Source organism: Chiloscyllium plagiosum, chromosome 39, assembly GCF_004010195.1.
Source record: "Chiloscyllium plagiosum isolate BGI_BamShark_2017 chromosome 39, ASM401019v2, whole genome shotgun sequence".
In the NCBI taxonomy this organism is placed as follows: Eukaryota; Metazoa; Chordata; class Chondrichthyes; order Orectolobiformes; family Hemiscylliidae; genus Chiloscyllium; species Chiloscyllium plagiosum.
Window position 1 is genome coordinate 8,113,050 of NC_057748.1, and position 19,250 is coordinate 8,132,299.

Here is a 19,250-nt window from a genome sequence, read left to right on the forward strand (position 1 = left end):
GGTCCCTTTTAAATCTTTGCCCTTTTACTTTAAACATATGCCCTCTAGTTTTGGATTCGCCCACCCTGAGGAAAGGACCATAGCTATTCACCCTATCCATGCCCCTCATGATTTTATAAACCCCTATATGGTCACCCCTCAGGCTCTGACACTCCAGGGTGAATAACCCCAATGTATTCAGCCTCTCCCTATGGCTCAAACCCACCAACCCTGGCACCATCCCTGTAAAGCTTTTCTGAAACCTTTCAAATTTAACATCTTTCCTATAGCAGGGAGATGAGCTATTTGAACACGGTATGCCAAAAGTGGCCTAACCAATGTCCTGTACAGCTACATGACCTCCTCACTCCTATACTTAATGCACAGATGTGTAAACAAAGACAAGCATACCAAGCATGATATTCACTACCTCGTTTACCTGTGACTCCACTTTCAAGGAACCTGCACTCCAAGGTCTCTTTATTTGGCAACACACCCCAGGACCTGACCCTTAAATTTATAAGTCCTGCCCTGATTTGCCCTACCTTTTGGTTTCCTGTTTCTTTATCTGTGGCAACACCTTGGCCAATCAGAATTGGCTTGTCAATAAGCACCCTTTGCTCGTGTAATATATGTTGCTATGATCATTTCAAATTTGGCATTCATGCATTTGCCCTGCTGACAGCAAGCCAAAAATAGCTTTTGGAAACATGCCTTTTTATCAAAGGCAAGAGAAATAAATTAGACAAAACTATAAGGCTATTAGTTCTAATGTAGACCGACTAGAATCCTCAATGACAAGATAGATTTTTTAAAAGATATTTAAAACTGGTGAACTAGACTCTCGATTTAGAAGACCAGACACATTCCCAGCTGAATCTATTTCCGCAAGCAGGTTAAAGGGGGTGGGGTATGATACACTCAGCTGAAAACCAGGAACCTAGTGATCCATTTAAAATTAGAGTTGAAACAGATCACATTTTGGCTCTTGACTGAAAGTGCCATGACAATGATGGACTAGGTATAAATGATTATCTCTCTTTAATGTCACCATCTAAATAGAAGTTAGTATTTGTATGAGATTTTGTATGAAATTTAAGGAGATTTAATAGCTTTGAATAGATTTTATGAATTGGAGATTTTCTTCATTATCAAGTGTTTGTGAGTGAGAGCTGTATTAAATTTTAAAAGCTTTTTCCATCTGCACGTAGTCCTGAAATCTGCCCACACTGTATCCAGGATGTGTGACTATCTGGTGGACAGAATGTATGAAGTCAGGAGACTAGGGTGGGGGACATGAGATGGCATTGAGTTGACACAGGGTAATGAGCAACAGAGGAGGATGGTGGAGGTGAAGAGGGGAAGTTGAAGGTGCTGCTGTTCTGAGGAATGATGACCCAACAACTTCTAAATTAAATGGACAATGTCCCAGAGATCCAAAGTGAGCCTTCTAACCAGCGAATCATGGCATTAATCAATCCCCAAGGCTACATATGCTTTCTTCTAGGGTAACTCAGCCTCATTCCATTCTGCATTTGACATCCAAGAATGAAAATTGCATGCCTTGGCATGTTCATTACAAAGCTAGTTGGGAAATTTCCCAACTGTAGTTGCCTACCTCAGTAGTGAAAATCCTACCCAGAGGAGCTGAACATTCTAAGATCATAAACTGACTAGAGTCAGCATGGATTTGTAAAGATTAACAAACTGAGATTTTTTTTGCGGGATTAACAAATGTAAATGAGAGTGTGTGTGTATGAATTATGGATTTTCACAAAGCTTTTGATAAGGTTCCACATAGCAGATCGTTGACAAAAGTGGCATGGAATGAGAGGCAATCTAACAAAATATGCAGGAGGTCAATTAGGAGAAATAAGACACTGTAGGGAAATGGCATGCATCAAATTTCAGAGTGTAACTAGTGGTGTTCCCTTTAATGATCTGTACTAGGCAGCTTTGCTTGATGTCCAAAACATCTGAGATGAATAGTGAGCCACAAGCTTACTGATGACACCAAATGGGCAGCAAATTATAAACGGGAGCACAATACTGCAAAGAAATCCTGTGAAAGATTGCGAACTGAATGGAACTCATTGTGGTGTGGGTCATCAATTCTAAATTTAAGTAAGGTAGTATTTTCAAAAAGATAAAAACTTTCTTTATTCTTTCACTGGACATGGGTACTATTGGCAAAGATAGTATGTGTTGTCAATACCTAACTGCCTTTGAACTGAGTGGTTTGCTAGACCATTTCAAATGGCAGTCAAGAATCAACCTCATTGTTGTGGGTCTGGAGTCACATGTAGGCCAAACCAGGTGAGGAGGTATATTTCCTTCCCTAAATGACAATTCATGCTGGTTGTTATGGTCACCACTATTTCTCACAAGAACTTTACATTCCAGACACATTAATTGGATTCAAATTCTAGTAGTTGCCATAGTGAGGCTTGAGCGCATGTTGCTAAAGACTATTTTAAAAAGCTGTTCAGTCTTGGAGGGGCAGGTATTGGGAAAGGGAGGAGTCAGTCAATAAATTGAGATCAACAGGCATTAGGCTAATAGATGAAGTGTTAGCTGGAACTAAGGTAGGTAAATGGAGTTGGGATTCTGATTAGTCGTGATCAACTGAATTGCAGAAGCAGTTCTGATAGTGGGAGGGTGATGGTGGAGGAAATCTAAGTGGCTTCCTCGTGTTCCTGTATTCTGTCTACAATGAACTCGTTGGGTATAAACCAGCTTAGTGAACTTGTGATGAGGTTAGTTCTTCTGGTTTCTGGTGACAAAGTTAAATTCTGGCCTTTTCATTGTTTCCTGCAGTCCATAACACCACCCTTATACTGTCACTCTTACCCAAGTTTGTCTAATAGTCTTTGACGTATGTGAGATTAAAGTTGTTACTGCCTTTGCCTGCTGATCTGGCACAAGTCCTGTGGTTAGTTTTCAAATTTGTGGGATCTTGCTGTGTGTGGGTTGGTTGCTGTTGTTCCTATATCACACTTTGAAAAAAGTAGCCATGAAACGATCTGGTACATCATGAGGTCATAAAAGACACCATATAAATATTCAAAACTAAGAAGAGATTGATTTGGAGATGCCGGTGTTGGACTGGGGTGTACAAAGTTAAAAATCACACAACACCAGTTATAGTCCTCCACTATTACCTGATGAAGGAGCAGCGCTCCGAGTGTGCTTCCAATTAAACCTGTTGGACTATAACCTGGTGTTGTGTGATTTTTAAAGAAGAGATTGGACAGTCAAGAAAATTGGCAGAAAGGTCAATAACCAGAGCACACAGATTTAAGGTAATTGGAAAAAGAACTTGTTCACATGGCAAGTTTTTATGATCTGAAATGTGCTGCCTGAAAGGGCAATAGTAGCCAATTCAACCATAATTTCCAAAAGAATACAAAGCATTCTTTAATGAAAAAAATGTTGTAAGATAACATTCAGAAGCCTGAGAGCACGTAAGGTTCTATGAAAATGCAAATCTTTCTTGTTTGACTATAAGGCAAAGCAGGCTGGTGGGGGTGGTTGAGGTACTAATTGGCTAGCTGTTTCAAAGAGCCAGCACAGGCATAGCAGGCCAAACGGTCTCATCCAGCGTTGTTTTTGGTTTAAAAATTGCCTGCATTAAATTAAATTGGAGATAGCTTGGGAGCTGAGATCTTGACTTGAGTTATGATGCTTGTCTGATTAAAGGTGAAATGTCTCTGAAAACCTTATTCACCATAACGATTATTGCAGCCACATTGTAAGGCACAATGACTATGAGCAAAACACGATCCTATTTTTATCTTAGAGCAGACTCTTGCAGAGATGTATTGAAAATGGTACAGATTTAGTTACACACCAAAAATAGCATCTGAGCAGCACACGATTGTTTTCGAGCTACAGCTCACAACATTCCGGATGGCTCAATGATAAAGCAGGCTTAGGCCAGGCTATTAGTCATTCCAATAATTTTGTAACTTTTTCATTATTTTTCTCTCTGTCTCTGGAATTGAAATAAAGCAAAAAGCCTGAGATGGGAATTAAGCTGCAACAGAAGGGTCTGTTTCCACGCTGCATGTCTCTAAGACTCTTAAAAAACCTGGCTTGAATGCAGTTTGAGACCAAAGGTCAGTTGTTCTTCAAAGGCATCCAAAGGCACCAAGGTCAGGGTGAAATGGTAGTGGGGTTTTGCACAAACCATAACTGGGCAGAGATTTTCCATAAATTCTTCGGTTAGTGGGCAGAGGGCTGGTTTTCAAGTCTTCAGCATGGATGGCAGGCAGGCTCTTGGAGCTCAAGGAGGCCTTCCACATGGGCCATCTGACCTGTCCATTCAAGTGTGAATGACTGTGTCTCCATTTTCAGACCCACCCCCTTCCAGGTTTTCAAACTTCTAAATTTAACAAGTATGGCCATCATTATGGAGTCATAAGCCTTTCCACAAGGTGATCTTTGGCTGCAGGTTAGACCAGGAAGGTTAGGACGGCCTCAAAGCCTGTCTGGAATGCTTAGGCCCTGGTTTGCCCTACAGCCTTATTCCCAATAAAGTCTTCTTCCCATTAGCAACTCTGCTGGAGTTACTCCTGTAGTTACATTAGCGGTAGTCCTACAATCATACAGGAATCAGGATGGTTTGGTATCTAGTGAAGCTGTAGGCTCTTTCTTTAATCTTTCCTTCAAAGTTTGGGCTGCTCTTTCTTCCAGACCATTGAATTATTAATGGTATGGAGTTCTCCGTATATGTTGAACACCATGCAACTTTAGGAAATACACAAACTCTCTGCTGGTAAATAATGGCCCATTATCTGTGACCAATATTTCCGGGAGTCCACAAAAGATGTGCACAGCTTTTCTATCATCACCCCTCTGTTTGACGAATGAACTCTATGCACATCCAACCACTTTGAGTGGGCATCCACAATGACTAAGATAGTTAAGCCCATGAAAGGACAAGCATAGTCTTTGCGTAGCCAAGTCCATGGTTTACCCAGCCATTCCCACGAATGGCCACCAACACGGCTATGTCTGCATCCAATCCTGGCCACTACACATAGCATCTTCATTTTTAAAACCTCTGGAGGACCCTGGTGGAGTTCAGTCAGTATCTGGCAGTGACCCTTGCTTGGAACAATCACTCTTGCTCCCTATATTAATATGCCATTCTCTGCTGGTCTGTCCAGCTGCAAAAAGGTTTCAATTTTGGTTGGTATGGCCCTTCAAATTCCCCCATCACTACCAACTATTTCAGTTTCACCAGGACTAAATCTTTCTACATCCAAAGTCTGATATTGTCAGCTGTGCCTGGAAGTGTGTTGAAAAATCAAAATTATGGACTCTTCCAGTGGTGGTAACACCGGTGGCATATCTGCCAATGGGAGGCGGCTCAAGGCATCTGCATTTGCTACTTGGTCTCCCGGACAATGTTCCAACTTGTAATTATATTCACTTCGAATTAGAGCCCACTGCTGAATTCAGCCTGAAGTAATGGGCGGCTCTGCCTTGCCCCTTTCAGTAGACATAGCAAGGTTTGTTGTTTGTTCTTAATACAAATTTACATCCGTAAACGTATTGGTTGAACTTTCTGACTCCAAATATAACCTTCTCTATCTGGGCTTAATTACACTCTCTATTAGCCAAAGTCCTGGATGCATATGCTATTGGGCATTCCTCTCCATTGGGCAACCTATGAACTAATACTATCCTGATGCCGTACAGAGAGGCATCGCATGTCAGTAACAGGTCTCACTTGGAACCATAGTGTGCCAACACTTTCGAGGATGATAGCTGTTTCTTCACTTCCCTGAAAGCTGTGGTTTGGCTCTGTGGCCATTTCCAAGGCTGATCCTTCATTAAGAGTTGAAGCAAAGGTGGCAGGATGGAGGCCAGGTTATGTATGAATTTTCCAAGGAAAGAACTAAGCTCCGGTACAGATGCGGAAGCCAGGGCACCTTTGATCACCCTCATTTTATCTTCTAATAGTTGTAACCCAATCTTGTCAACTCTGTACCCCAAGTAGGTCAGTTGGGATGTCTGGAAAACACATTTTTTCCCTTCTAAGGCATATGCCCGTCTGGGAGAAACATCTCAGGACAATGTCCAGGTTCTCTAAGTGCTCTTTATTGGTCATCCATGTTTTTAGCACATCATCCAGATAAATGGCAATCTAGGGTAGACCTTGTAAAATGTTCTTAATCATCCACTGAAAAATTTCACAGGCTGGCAAGACTCCAAGTGGCAATCTTGTATATTGGTATAAATCCTTATAGATATTAATTGTATTAATCTTCTGGAAATCCTCATCTAACCATAATTGCAAGTACGCATGGCTCATTTCATGAAGGACAGCCCAACTACCCCCGACTTTGCAACTAAATCCTCTATGCAAGAGATTTTATCCAGCTGCAAAATTCAGTTTACCATTTGTTTACAATCCCTGCAAAGGCGAACCAATCCGTCAGGCTTCACAATCAATATGACCAGTGCTGCCTATTCCACAAATTAGACTGGTTTAATCATGCCTTCGCTTTCCAGCTTTCTGATTTCTGCCTCTCCATTTGTCCGTGTTTTGTCTGTAAGGTAAATGGCACTACGTGGACCTTGCAGAATGATGGAATTGCTTCCTGGACAACACGCAAGGTGGCCTTGGCTCCCTTGATAGCCCATAGACCTTCCTGAAAAACTTCACTAAGAGTCATTTTCTCATCAAAAAACTTTGAGGCAATCTAGGTGAATCCTCCTCAACCAATTTCACCCCATCAAGCTTGAATCCAAGCCTTTTACTACAATCAATGGTAAATGAACTAGCTGCTTCTCATAAGACACCAGAACCAAAGTTGTACGGTTAATGAATAAAGGTGTCCCGGTATAGGTTCTCAGTCTAGCCCAGGTCTTGTGCAAATTTAAGGGCTGGAGTCCAGAGCAAGTTTTGTTAAAGACTGGTTCTGCGAACACTGAAATGGCCACACTGGTATCACGTTTATTAGAACCGGGTGACTGTTTAACCGGATGTTTAGTTTGATTGGTTCTGATTTGGATGTTGCTGAGCAATTTAACTGTTCCAAACCGGATGTACGTGGGCTTTCCAGGGTATGCAGTCTTCTAGGTACTGGCCTGTGAGTTTTCTTACTCAGTTTAGATCTCATGGAATTCTTTCGCTGTCTTGAGTCTGCACATCGGCAGCAACTCCAATGGCTTGCTGGCCCAGATCCTGAAGAAAGTTTTAACAATTTGGCTGAGGCTTGGCTTTACTTTGGGGTTTTGCTATAAACTGATCTCGAATCCTTCTATTCAGGGTATGTCCTGAGTGAGGCTATGCAATTTCCTTCACTCTAGTAGAATTCCCCAAGTCTGTTTCACACTGAAACAGCGACTGATGAACCTAAAGGACCTTGTACCAACAACCAGCATTCTGTATATATTTTGAATGTCATATACAAAATACCCTGCAAGGACTGCATCAGACACTACATCGGATAGACAGGCTGGAAACTAACCACCAGGATATACGAGCACCAATTAGCCACCGACTAAACATGACCAGCTAACACTGGTTTCCTTGCATACAGACGAAGAAGGACACCAGTTCGACTGGGACAACACATTCATCCTAGGACAGGCAAAACAGAGACATGCACAGGAATTCCTAGAACCCTGGCATTCAAAGCTGAACTCCATCAATAAACACATCGAACTGAACCCCATTACCAACCTCTGAGAACAAGAACCGGAAATAATATTTCCCACCTTAACAGACCAAGACTCATAAACAGCAAGCAGGACAGAATACCAGCGCTTCATCTGGCATCTCACTGATGATGTAACCTGGCATGGTGATGAAACGTCTGAGAACAAACCTACCAGCTCAGTGAGCAAACTTACAACCTGAACCTCAACCTAAGCTACAAATCTTCTCAAAAATCACAGATCCTTCCTCATCCTCTCAACTCAAGTGAATATAATCTGAGTTGACACTGAAAGGCCGTTTTCCCTGGAGAGAACACAGGGACACAATCTCAGTACAAGAAACAATAATTTAAGACTGAAATGAGGAGAAATTACTCCAGTCAAATCTTATGAATCTTTGGAATCCTATACCCCAGAGGTTTTTGTTTTAAATTCACTCACAGGAATATGGGCATTGCTAGCAGGGACAGCATTTACTGCCCATCCTTAATTGCCTTCTTGAATTGCTACAGTCCATGTGCTGTGAAGACATTCACAATGCTATTAGGGAAGAGTTGTAGACACTCTATTATTGAATACCTTTAAGAATAGGATAGATTGATTTTGGTCACCCAGTGAATTGAAGGATTTTGGGCAAGTGAAGTTAAAGCCCAAGATTAGTCATGATTGTACTGAAGCAAGCTTAATGAGCCAAATGATCTACTCCTTTTTTTTGTTCTTGTCTTTATCAGCTTGGTTACATCCTTGGAAATCTTATATCCTTACTTACATGTGACTTCAGATGTGTGTGATATGTAAGTCTGTAACATCAGGTAACTCACCCTAATCCCTACCCCTTGCCCCTCAAGGCAGAAGGTTCTATTAAAGTCACACAAGACCCACCAAGCTAAAAATCAACAGTATATGATGTTTGGACAGATGATCAGAAGAATTATCCAAGAGGTAAGCTTTAAGAAGCATCTTAAAGGAAGGGACAGAGAATTTGGTGAGAAGGGGAGGAACTTACTTGTTTAACTTTTTAGGGAAGAAACTCTAGAACTTAAGATGTTGGTAGCTGAGGGCATAGCCAGCAATAATGGTGAAGGAAAGTAAGAAAGTGCAAGAAATCAGGGGCGCAGGAGTGCATAGATCTTGGAGAGTCATAGGGCTGGAGGAGTTAGTCGACATTGACAAATGAAACTGCATTTCAAAAGTAATTCTGTTCTTGGAAATGAAAATACAAGGAGTTAGAAATGAAAAATTACTTTTTGATTTGTTTCAAATACCCTCAGAAGTGATGTGGCAAGTTACTCAGCTGTCTCGACAACTGGGGTTGGGTAATTGATTTTACCAGTTTCACCACAGTCTGAGAAAAGGATAGAGTCCTCTTCTGAAAGTGCTGTACGTGAAAGAAGTAGGTTGGGGGAGGGAGAGATATATAGTCAGCATTCAATAGCAGTCATGAGAATTGCAGCCTTTCTTCCTCCAGCAAAACAGTGTAAACTGAGGAAGTATCATTCACTGGGAATAAACATGGGGAATCATGAAATGTGATATTTTGATAGGAAGTTTCAGGAAAGACAGTATCAAAGGAAGAAAGCACTTCCAAAGAGGTGCAGGAAGGGAGGGATCTGGGGGCATATATGCAGTGATTTTTGAAGGTGCCAGGACAGGTTGAGGAAACTGTTAATAAGGTAAGCAGGATATAGAATAGAAAACAAACCAAAACACAAGCTTATCCACATCTTAAGTTTTGGATGCAATCCTGGGCACCACACTTTAGGAAAACTTTGAAGGCTTTGTACAGAGTGTAGAAAAGACTAGTAAGAGTGTTTTCAGGGACTTCTGTAATCTGAGTAGAATAAAGAAACAAGAGCTGTTCTCTTCAGGAACATAAAAACGGAACTGAAGGTTTCATGGAGTTGCTCAAAATCCTGAGACTGAAGCACTATACACACTGGTGGAGAGAATGAGAATCAGAAGATCCTGACTTAGAATGATTGCCACAAGAACTAATGGCAGCACGAGGAAAAAGTTATTCACACAGTGAGTGGTTAGGGATTGAAATGTGCTGCCTGAGAGTGTGGTGGAGGCAGGTTCAATTCAGGCTTTCGAAAGGATAAGCACCTAAAAGGAAAGTTAAAAACTGCAAGGTTACAGGAAAAAACAGGTGAGTAGAACTAGCTCAGTTGCTGTTACAGAGAACAGACAGAGAGCCTGCAGGCTGGATGGCCTCTTACTGTGCCAAGACCATTTTACCATCTATTAAGTAGAAGCCTAAAATCCTTGGAGATGTTGTTTTTCCAGAAATAGTTGTTCAGCAAGCATCATTTGGGAATTAATGTCAGTCTGAATGTTAAAAAGCATGTCTCTGAGTCAACCACTCAGCCCCACAAGTAACAACACTCCTACAAGGTTATGGTGACTGACAACATGTCCCCATTTAAATTGCCTCACCTGCCTTCAGATGCAATGATGTTACAACTTGGGCGATCAAGCACTTGTCAACATGTTGGCAATCTACACACAAAACAAATCTTTCTACCAAATTGCACCCTCTGCCTCCAGTGTTCAGCACTGATCACAGTGCAAGGACCACTTCTCAACTGCGATGTCCTTTTTTAACAAACTGCTGACAGTCTCCACGGTGTAAGAGGAGGTTGCAGTCTGATCTGTAGTGATGGAGCAGTGTTATAAGAGTCAAATTATTGCAACATGGAAAGAGGCCCATTAATTACAAGTGTTTTCAAGGAGGAGATATACATTGTTGATTAGATTAGATTACCTACAGTGTGGAAACAGGCCCTTCGGCCCAACAAGCCCACACCGACCCCAAGAGAAACCCACCCCCCTATATTTACCCCTGACTAATCCACCTAATACTACGGACAATTTAGCATGGCCAATTCACCTAACCTGCACATCTTTGGACTGTGGGGCAGACACGGGGAGAATGTGCAAACTCCACACAGACAGTTGCCTGAGGCAGGAATTGAACCTGGGTCCCTGATGCAGTGAGGCAGCAGTGCTAACCACTGAGTCACCGTGTTCTTAGGGCTACAGGGATCACAAGGTATGGGATTAAAAAAGGAAACAGGGCACTGAAGTGGATGATCAACTGTAATATATTGAATGGTGGAGCTGGGTCAAAGGGCTCTTCCTATTTTCTGTGTTTCTATATTGTGTTTGCAGTCATCAAGCACATATCTGCTCTAATCCCATTTCCTGGCACTTGGCCAATCAACTTGTGTGTCAAGTTTTCATCTAAACTCATGTTAAATGTTATTATGGTTCTCCACCACTACCACCTTACCAGAGAGTTAATTCCAGATATCCATCACTTCTCTGGGTAAAAAACACTCCTTAAACTCCCTACGCCTTACCTTAAGTCTATGCCATCTGGTTACTGACTCTTTACAAATAGGAAAGATTTCTTCCTATCAGTATGGCACAGTGGCTCAGTAGTCAGCACTGCTGCCTCAGTGCCAGGGACCACGGTTCGATTTCAGCCTCTGGTGACCGTGTGTGTGGAGTTTGCACGTTCTCCCCATATCTGTGCGGGTTTGCACCGGTTTCCTCCCACAGTCCAAAGATGTACAGGTTAGGTGGACTGGCAATGCTAAATTGCCCATAATGTGAAAGGATGTGCAGGTTAGGTGGAATAGCCATGGGAACAGGGGTTGGGTGGGATGGGATGCTCTTTGGAGGGTTGGTGTTGAGCCAATGGGCTGAATGCCCTGCTTCCATACTGTATGATTCTATCCATCTTATCTATGCCCCCGCTAAGTTTGTATACAGCAGTCCATTCGGGAACCCCTCCATCTTCTTATGGAAAAAAAACTGAAACGCTCCAGACCAGGCAACATCCTGGTGGCTCTCTCCTGCACCTTTTAGGCCATTGAAACTTTTGGTCCGCGGAAGTCTTGGTGAAAGTGGAGAGAAAAACACACCTCAGACCACCTCCCCCTGCAAATTAATACATTTATTGCATTCACGTTTTAGCATTAAATATCACGAGCCAGAAAAAGAAAGTAAAACAGACGTCCGAACAGCACCAGAGAACACATGAGTAATAAAATCATCTCTTCTTCTGAGATTATTTTATTACCTTATGGATCTTCTTTGAGGGAGCGACTTCAAAGAAAATTTAAATGGTACTCACGAGGCGAGACCGTTGGCGGGAGAGATCGACCCGGGGCCTGGGGCTTCTGGAAAGTTCTCCCGCTTGGCGCGTGCACTCTGGAGCATCCCGCTGCCAGGTTCTTGTGGATGAAGTTTGATGGCTCCTTGGATTTCAGAGGTACCGGGGATTGATGAGAGAATATGAAAGTGTAACTGTAGACAAACGGGCGCAGGAGTATTTAAAGACTAGACCAAAGCTTCATGTGGAACAAGGGTGACAGTGATTTTTTTTTCTTGGAAAACTAAACCGTTTTGTTTCAGCCGAATGGGAGCGAGGAGGTCTCTCCATGCACAAACTGATCAGCTGTGGCCTGGTATTAGGGAGTATTCTCCCTTTTGGAGTCACAAAATTGTAACCTGAAGTACCATTGAAACGCAAAACAAATTTAAGCTTCTGCGCCGAGAGTTGTACTGAACTGTGATGCGGTCAGTGCTGAGGGAGCGCCGCACTGTCGGAGGGTCAGTGCTGAGGGAGCGCTGCACTGTCGGAGGGTCAGTGCCGAAGGAGCGCCGCACTGTCAGAGGGTCAGTGCTGAGGGAGCACCACGCTGTCGGACAGTCAGTGCCGAGGGAGCGCTGCCCTGTCGGAGGGTCAATACCCAGGGAATGCCGCCCTGTTGGAGGGTCAATACCCAGGTCAGTGCCGAGGGAACGCCGCCCTGTCTGAGGGTCAGTGCTGAGGGAGCGCCGCCCTGTCTGAGGGTCAGTGCTGAGGGAACGCCGCCCTGTCTGAGGGTCAGTGCTGAGGGAGCACCGCACTGTCAGAGGGTCAATGCTGATGGAGTGCGCAGGGAGTGCCGGACTGTTGGAGGTTCAATACCGAGGGCGCACCACGCTGTCGGACGGTCAGTGCCGAGGGAGCGCCGCCCTGTCGGAGGGTCAATACCCAGGGAATGCCGCTCTGTCAGAGGGTCAGTGCTGATGGAGTGCCGAGGGAGTGCTGCACTGTTGGAGGTTCAATATCAAGGGCGCAACACGCTGTCGGCAGGTCAGTGCCAAGGGAGCGCCGTGCTGTCGGACGGTCAGTGCCGAGGGAGCGCGGCGCTGACGGTAGGTCAGAGCCAAGAGCTCACCGCCCTATCGGAGGGTCAGAGCCAAGGGCGCGCCGCCCTGTCGGAGGATCAGTGCCGAGAGAGCACCATGCTGTCGGCGGATCAGTGCCGAGGGAGCGCCGCGCTGTGGGCAGGTCAGTGCCGCTGGAGCGCCGGGCTGTCAGCGGGTCAGTGCCGAGGGAGCGCCGGGCTGTCGGAGGGTCAGTGCCGCGTTGTCGGCAGGTCAGTGCCAAGGTAGTGCTGCACTGTGGCAGGGCCAGTGCACAGAGATCACCGCGCTGTCATAGGGTCAGTACTGAGGGAGCACCGCACTGTCGGACGCTCAGCACTGAACTGTCAGAGTGTTCTTGCTGAGAGAGCGCGCCACACTATCAGAGGGTTGATGCACAGGGATCACTGCACTGTCAGAGGGTCAGTACGGACTAATGCTGCACTACCAGAGGTTCAGTACTGAGGTATTGCCACAGTGCCTGACAGTCAGTGCTGAACTGTCGGAGGGTCTGTGCTGCAGGGTGTCACACCATTGGAGGGTCAGTGCAGACAGAGTGTCATGCTGCCAGAGGGTCATTATTGTGGGCGGTTTGTTTTTTAAAATATATTTATTAGCCAATTTTTTAAACTTTACAAGCATATTTAATTATTGAAAATACAATCAATAACAAATATCAGTATAATAAAAAGAAGAAAAACACAAGTTACAATACAACTACCTGAAGAAGTGCTTATGCCCGAAACGTCGATTCTCCTGTTCCTTGGATGCTGCCTGACCTGCTGTGCTTTTCCAGCAACACATTTTCAGCCACAATACAACTACTATCTACTAACTACTAACCTACCCTATAATACAAAACAAACCCTAACACTGAGAAAGCAACACCAAAACAAAAGAAAAGCAAAAAAAAACAAAAACACAAAATACAGAACAGCTATGCTCGGTGCAAAGCTCCCAAACAAAGGAACAGGAGCATTGTATATATACCCGTATTAACTCAGGACACCCCCTCCAGGGCACAGAGCTTGACAAATCTAACCATCCTGGTTAAACAAACGCCCTAGTTAAGACAACTGACATATCTATATGCAAATAACTCAAGTAGGGCTGCCATGTCTTATAAAAATGGTCTGTTTTGTGGTGCACCATGTTTGTAAAAATGTCCAAGGGAATGTGCTCCATAATTAATTTCTGCCATTCCAGCAAGCCTGACGGGTTCTCAGACACCCAATTCATCAGAATATTCTTCCATGCACAGTATGCAAGAATATTAAACAGTTTCTTCCCATGCCCGTCTAAAAGGAGAGATATCAGGTCTACTTTGATTTCAGTCCTCAATACCCTCCCTATCACTCCAGCCACAGCACTCCAATAAACACAGAGCCTGTGGCATGTCCAGAAGCAATGGGTAAGAGTACCTACACTTATTTTACATTTGGGGCACACTAAAGATGCCCCTTTTTTAAACATCACCAGACGGTCAGGTGCCAGATGAGTCCTGTGCAGAACTTTTAACTACGTAGCGCATGTCCTATTACAGACTGAGATCTTTCGAGTATTCTCCCATATGCTCTCTCATGTTTCAGAAGAGATCTCTACTCCTAACTCTTGCTCCCAAACCTCACATAACCGGTTAATATCCTGCCAGGCCCTGCCACTCAGCAGGCGATAGAGGGCACGAACCGAAAAGGTGCTTGTGAAACGTAACAACAACCTCTCTGTATCAGGCTTATAGGGATTAGTGAAAAGTGTAGTCTTCTTCTCGATGAAATCCCTAACCTGAAAAAAAGCTCTCTGCTGGGCAACCCATATTTGGGGCTCAGTTGCTCAAAAGTCATTATAACCTCCCCCGGGCAGTTTGTTTTTATTCATTTGTGGGACGTAGGCAGTGGCCAGCATTTTATTGTCCCCGTCCCTAGTTGCTCCTTGAAGGTGGTGGTGAGCTGCCTTCTTGAACCGCTGCAGTCCAAATGCTGTAGGTTGACCCACAATGCTGTTGGGGGCGGGGGGGGAGTTCCAGGATTTTAACCCAGTGACCGTGAAGGAATGGTGATATATTTCCAAGTCAGAATGATGAGTGTTTTTTTTAATTCATTCATGGGATGAGGGCATCACTTGCTAACATGAGCACTTATTGCCCATGACTAATTGTCCAGCGGGCCGTTTAGAGTCAACCACGGTGCTGAGACTCTGGAGTCACATGTAGGCCAGACCAGGTAAGGATGTTGGTTTTCTTCCCTAGAGACTGTTAGTGAACCAGATGGGATTTTCCAACAATCAACAGTAGATTCATGGTCATCATTAGACTCTTAATTTCGGATTTTTATTGAATTCAAATTCCACCATCAGCCATGGCGTGATTCAAGCCCTGTTTCCCAGAGCATCACTTTGATCTCTAGCGTAACAGACCAGTGATAATACCACTAAGCCATCGGTTGGAGGGAACCTGCGGATGGTTCCCATATACTTGCTGCTATTGTCTTTCTAGATGGAAGTCATGTATATGGAAGGATCTTTGCTAAATTTCTGCAGTGCATCTTGTAGGTTATACACAGTGCTGCTACTGCGTGTTAGTGGTGGAGGAATTTCATTGTTTGTGGATGTGGTGCTAATTAACCGGTTGCTTTGTCCTGGATAGTGTCAAGCTTCTTGAGGCTTTTTAGAGCTTTACCTGTCCGGGCAATTAGGGAGGATTCCATCATGCTCCTGACTGTGGGTGGCGTGGTGGCTCAGTGGTTAGCACTGCTGCCTCAGTGCCTGGGACCCGGGTTAAGCTCCACCCTTGAGCAACTGTTTGTGTGGAATTTGCACATTCTTCCTGTGTCTGTGTGGGTTTCCTCTCACAATCCAAAGATGCGCAGGCTAGGTGAATTGGCCATGTTAAATTGCCCATAGTGTCCAGGGATGTTTAGATTCATTTTGTTAGCCATGGAAATGCAGGGTTACAGGGAAAGAGTAGGAGGATGGGTCTTTTGGAATAATGCTCTTTGGAGGGTCCGTGTGGACATGTTGGGTCAAATGGCCTGTTTCTACACTATGGGGATTCTGTAATTATAGATGGTGGACAGGTTTGGGGAGTCAGGAGGTGATTTATTTGCTGCAGCATTCCTTGTCTTTGACCTGCTCTTGTAGCCATTGTGTTTATGTGGCGATTCCAGTTGAGTTTCTGGTCAATGGTAACACCAAAGATGTTAACAGTGAGGGATTCAGTGATTGTCTAGGGGAATGGTTAGATTCTCTCTTATTGGTGATGGCCATTGTCTGGCTTTTGTGTGATGCGAATATTTCTTGCCACTTGTCAGCCCAAGCCTGGATATTGTCCAAACCTTGTTTTTGAAAACAGACTGCTTCAGTATCTGAGGAGCTGCGAAAGGTGCTGAACATTGATGTTCTGACCTCCAACAACTACAACCAGAGGGCATGTGGCAATGTTGGAGCAGCAGTACTGAGGAAGCGCTAAATTGTTGAAGGGTAATCCTGAAGGAGTGCTACATTCATTTTTGTATATAAAAGATCCCATGTGCAATTTTGGAAAATGTTGTAAGCTGGGGGAGAGTTCTCCCTATTGTCCTGGCCAATACTTATCACTCAGTCAACATCACATAAGTGAAACATCTGGCCATTATCTCATTGTTGTTTATGGATTCTTACTTTGTGCAAATGGGCTGCTGTGATTATGAAGTGACAACAGTGATTGAACTTCGAAAAGTAGTTCATTGGTAGCAGTAAAGGGATTTGGGATGTCATGTGAAAGGTGCCACCCAGTACAAAATTTCACTTTAAGCACTACAGTGATGACTCCCAGATACTAGTGAGGTGTGTTGCCAAGGCCATGATGGTTGGCAAAGATGGCTGCTGTTTGGTGGGGACTGTGACATCACACTGCTGAAACAGCTATCATTGTCAGGATGCATTTGCATACGATGTGCAGATGATATCTTTTCATTCCTAAAGTCTCCCAGTCATGGATGTGCATTGACAGCCAGAGGATGGCATTGACTCTACTCACGCACATCCAGTATGACTGATGCCCAAAGAACCCTTGCGACCTCACTTCACTCCTAGCTGTACTTGGCACCCATCTCTTCCACATCCCAGTTTGCTTGTCACAACCCCCACCGCCACACACACTCACTCACTCACTCTCTCTCTCTCACTCACTCACTCACTCAACAGTGATGTGGTCTCTGTGACTGCATAGTTGTGTGAGCACCTGCTGCAGTGTGGTAGCATTAAACACAGACATGAAGTACACATAGTTCATATTTTCAACAGGTAGAGAACTAATTTGAATTGGTTGAGTAGATCAGAAAGTTAGCTGGATTTGGCAGGCTGTGAATGAGTTGACTTGGGGTGAATCGCCTTCCTTTCAGATTTGGATTTTCCCAAGGTGTTAAAGATTATAAAAAAGATTAAGTAGAGTGGATACAAGAAATCTATTTCCTCTAGTTGTGAATGGAGAACAAGGGGAGGTAACAATATCAGACCTCAGGCACTTCAAAGGCAAACTAGGAGCACATTTTCAACAAAGATAGTGGAATTTGTTTTAATATATGTGGATGTAGGAGTCGCTGGCCAGGCCAGCATTTATTACCCACCCCTATTGCCTGGAGAATAATCAGGAGTTAGCCATGCTGATGTGGTTCTGAACTAATATGTAAGTCAGGCCAGGCCAGGCCAGGTAAGGATGATAGCTATCTTTCTCTAGGGCATATTAGTGAAGTAACTGGGTTACATCATGACAAAATTGATGGTTACATGATTGCCATTTTTAATTAAATCGTAATTCACCCCTCCCCAACCTGTCTTACCTCATCTGCTTTAAGACACTCCTTAAAATGTCTTTGACTAAATTTCTGGTCATCTGAACTAACATTTCCTTGGTCTTTTTTTTAACATAATGCTTCTGTGAAGCACCTTGTGAAGATCAGAAATGTTAAAGGTTGTAATGGTTTTCAATATTCAATCTTGGCTTAAATTTACCTCATAACTGGATGTGGGTTTGCTCGCTGAACTGGAGGGTTCATTTTCAGATGTTTCGTCACCATACTCTGGCTTCGTCCAAAGGCTCACTGAAGATATTACGTAGTGTGGTGATGAAGCGTCTGGGGGTAGGCCCTCTGGCTCAGCGAGCAAACCTACATCCAGAACCTCAAACTCACTTACCTCATAACAATCACCTCAACAACGGTACAAAAGGCCTTTGTGAGGTTCACCAAATATTTGGCCTTACTGCAAACCCTGACACAATTCACAGTCAGATCATTAATTACTCAGTGACACTCAGACATGGACTGATGCCAAGCTGGCTTTTACATCTCGTAGAAGCTAGTGACCCTCTAAGTATATCACTGGAACACTAAACAGATAGTTCCCTGTGGGGAGTTAAGCAAAGGAGTCCCAACTATTCTATACAAGGCACCAGCTCTGCTGTCTTTCTCATTGAGGAAGGGTCAGTCTGTAGGTCGAGACTGTGGTGCTGGAAGGGCACAGCAGCATCCGAGGAGCGAGAGAGTCGATGCTTCTGGAATAAGCCCTTCATCAGGTTTGTGCCCGAAATATCGATTCTCCAGGTTCTCGGATGCTACCTGACCTGCAGTGCTTTTCCAGCACCACACTCAACTCTGATCTCCAGCATCTGCAGTCCTCACTTTCTCTCAGTCCATAGGCTACATCCAAAAAAAGTGATGATCTGGACTAATTGGAAGGCCAATTTAAAGACCAACTTATCTGTGAAGAGAGTGTTTTTCACTGTGATCTTTGCTTCCTTGGCGCCTGAAGATACCATCAAATGTAGTGCCAAACCACAGAGCTGGAAGATTCTAGCTTTAGTTCCTGACCTGCACTAAGTTAACAGGGACAGCAATATTCTGGTAGTGTAACTGAGGTAGTAATTCAGATACTGGGATTAATGTGCTGGAGATCAGAGTTCCAATCTGCCCTCCCCTTCACTGTTTGATTTAAAATCAGACTCTATTTTGATTTAATCCCTGCCCTCCCCTTCACTGTTTGATCACACAGCATTGCCTTTTGTGAAGAGCACTGCTTGTCACTGGCCACTCGGGTGTTTCCTTTCTTCCTGGTGGTGGAAATTGAATAAAGATTCATACACCTTGTGTCTCTCACTGTGATTCATACCTGCACACACACAACATGGGTGCTGGGGAAAAAGTAAGCACTACCGCAGTTAGGCGGTAGTGTGGGGGTCTAAAAAGAAAAGAAAAAAAAAAACAGGAGTGTCGGATATCCCAGTTACTCTGAGAGCGGGCTCTGACGGAGGCAGTACTCAAGCCAAGGGAAAATAAAGGGTGACTTGGTGATGGAATATCAGCCTCTGTGGAAAATAAACCCATCTCTGATTTACTGATGTTCTTTAGGGAAAGGAATCTGCT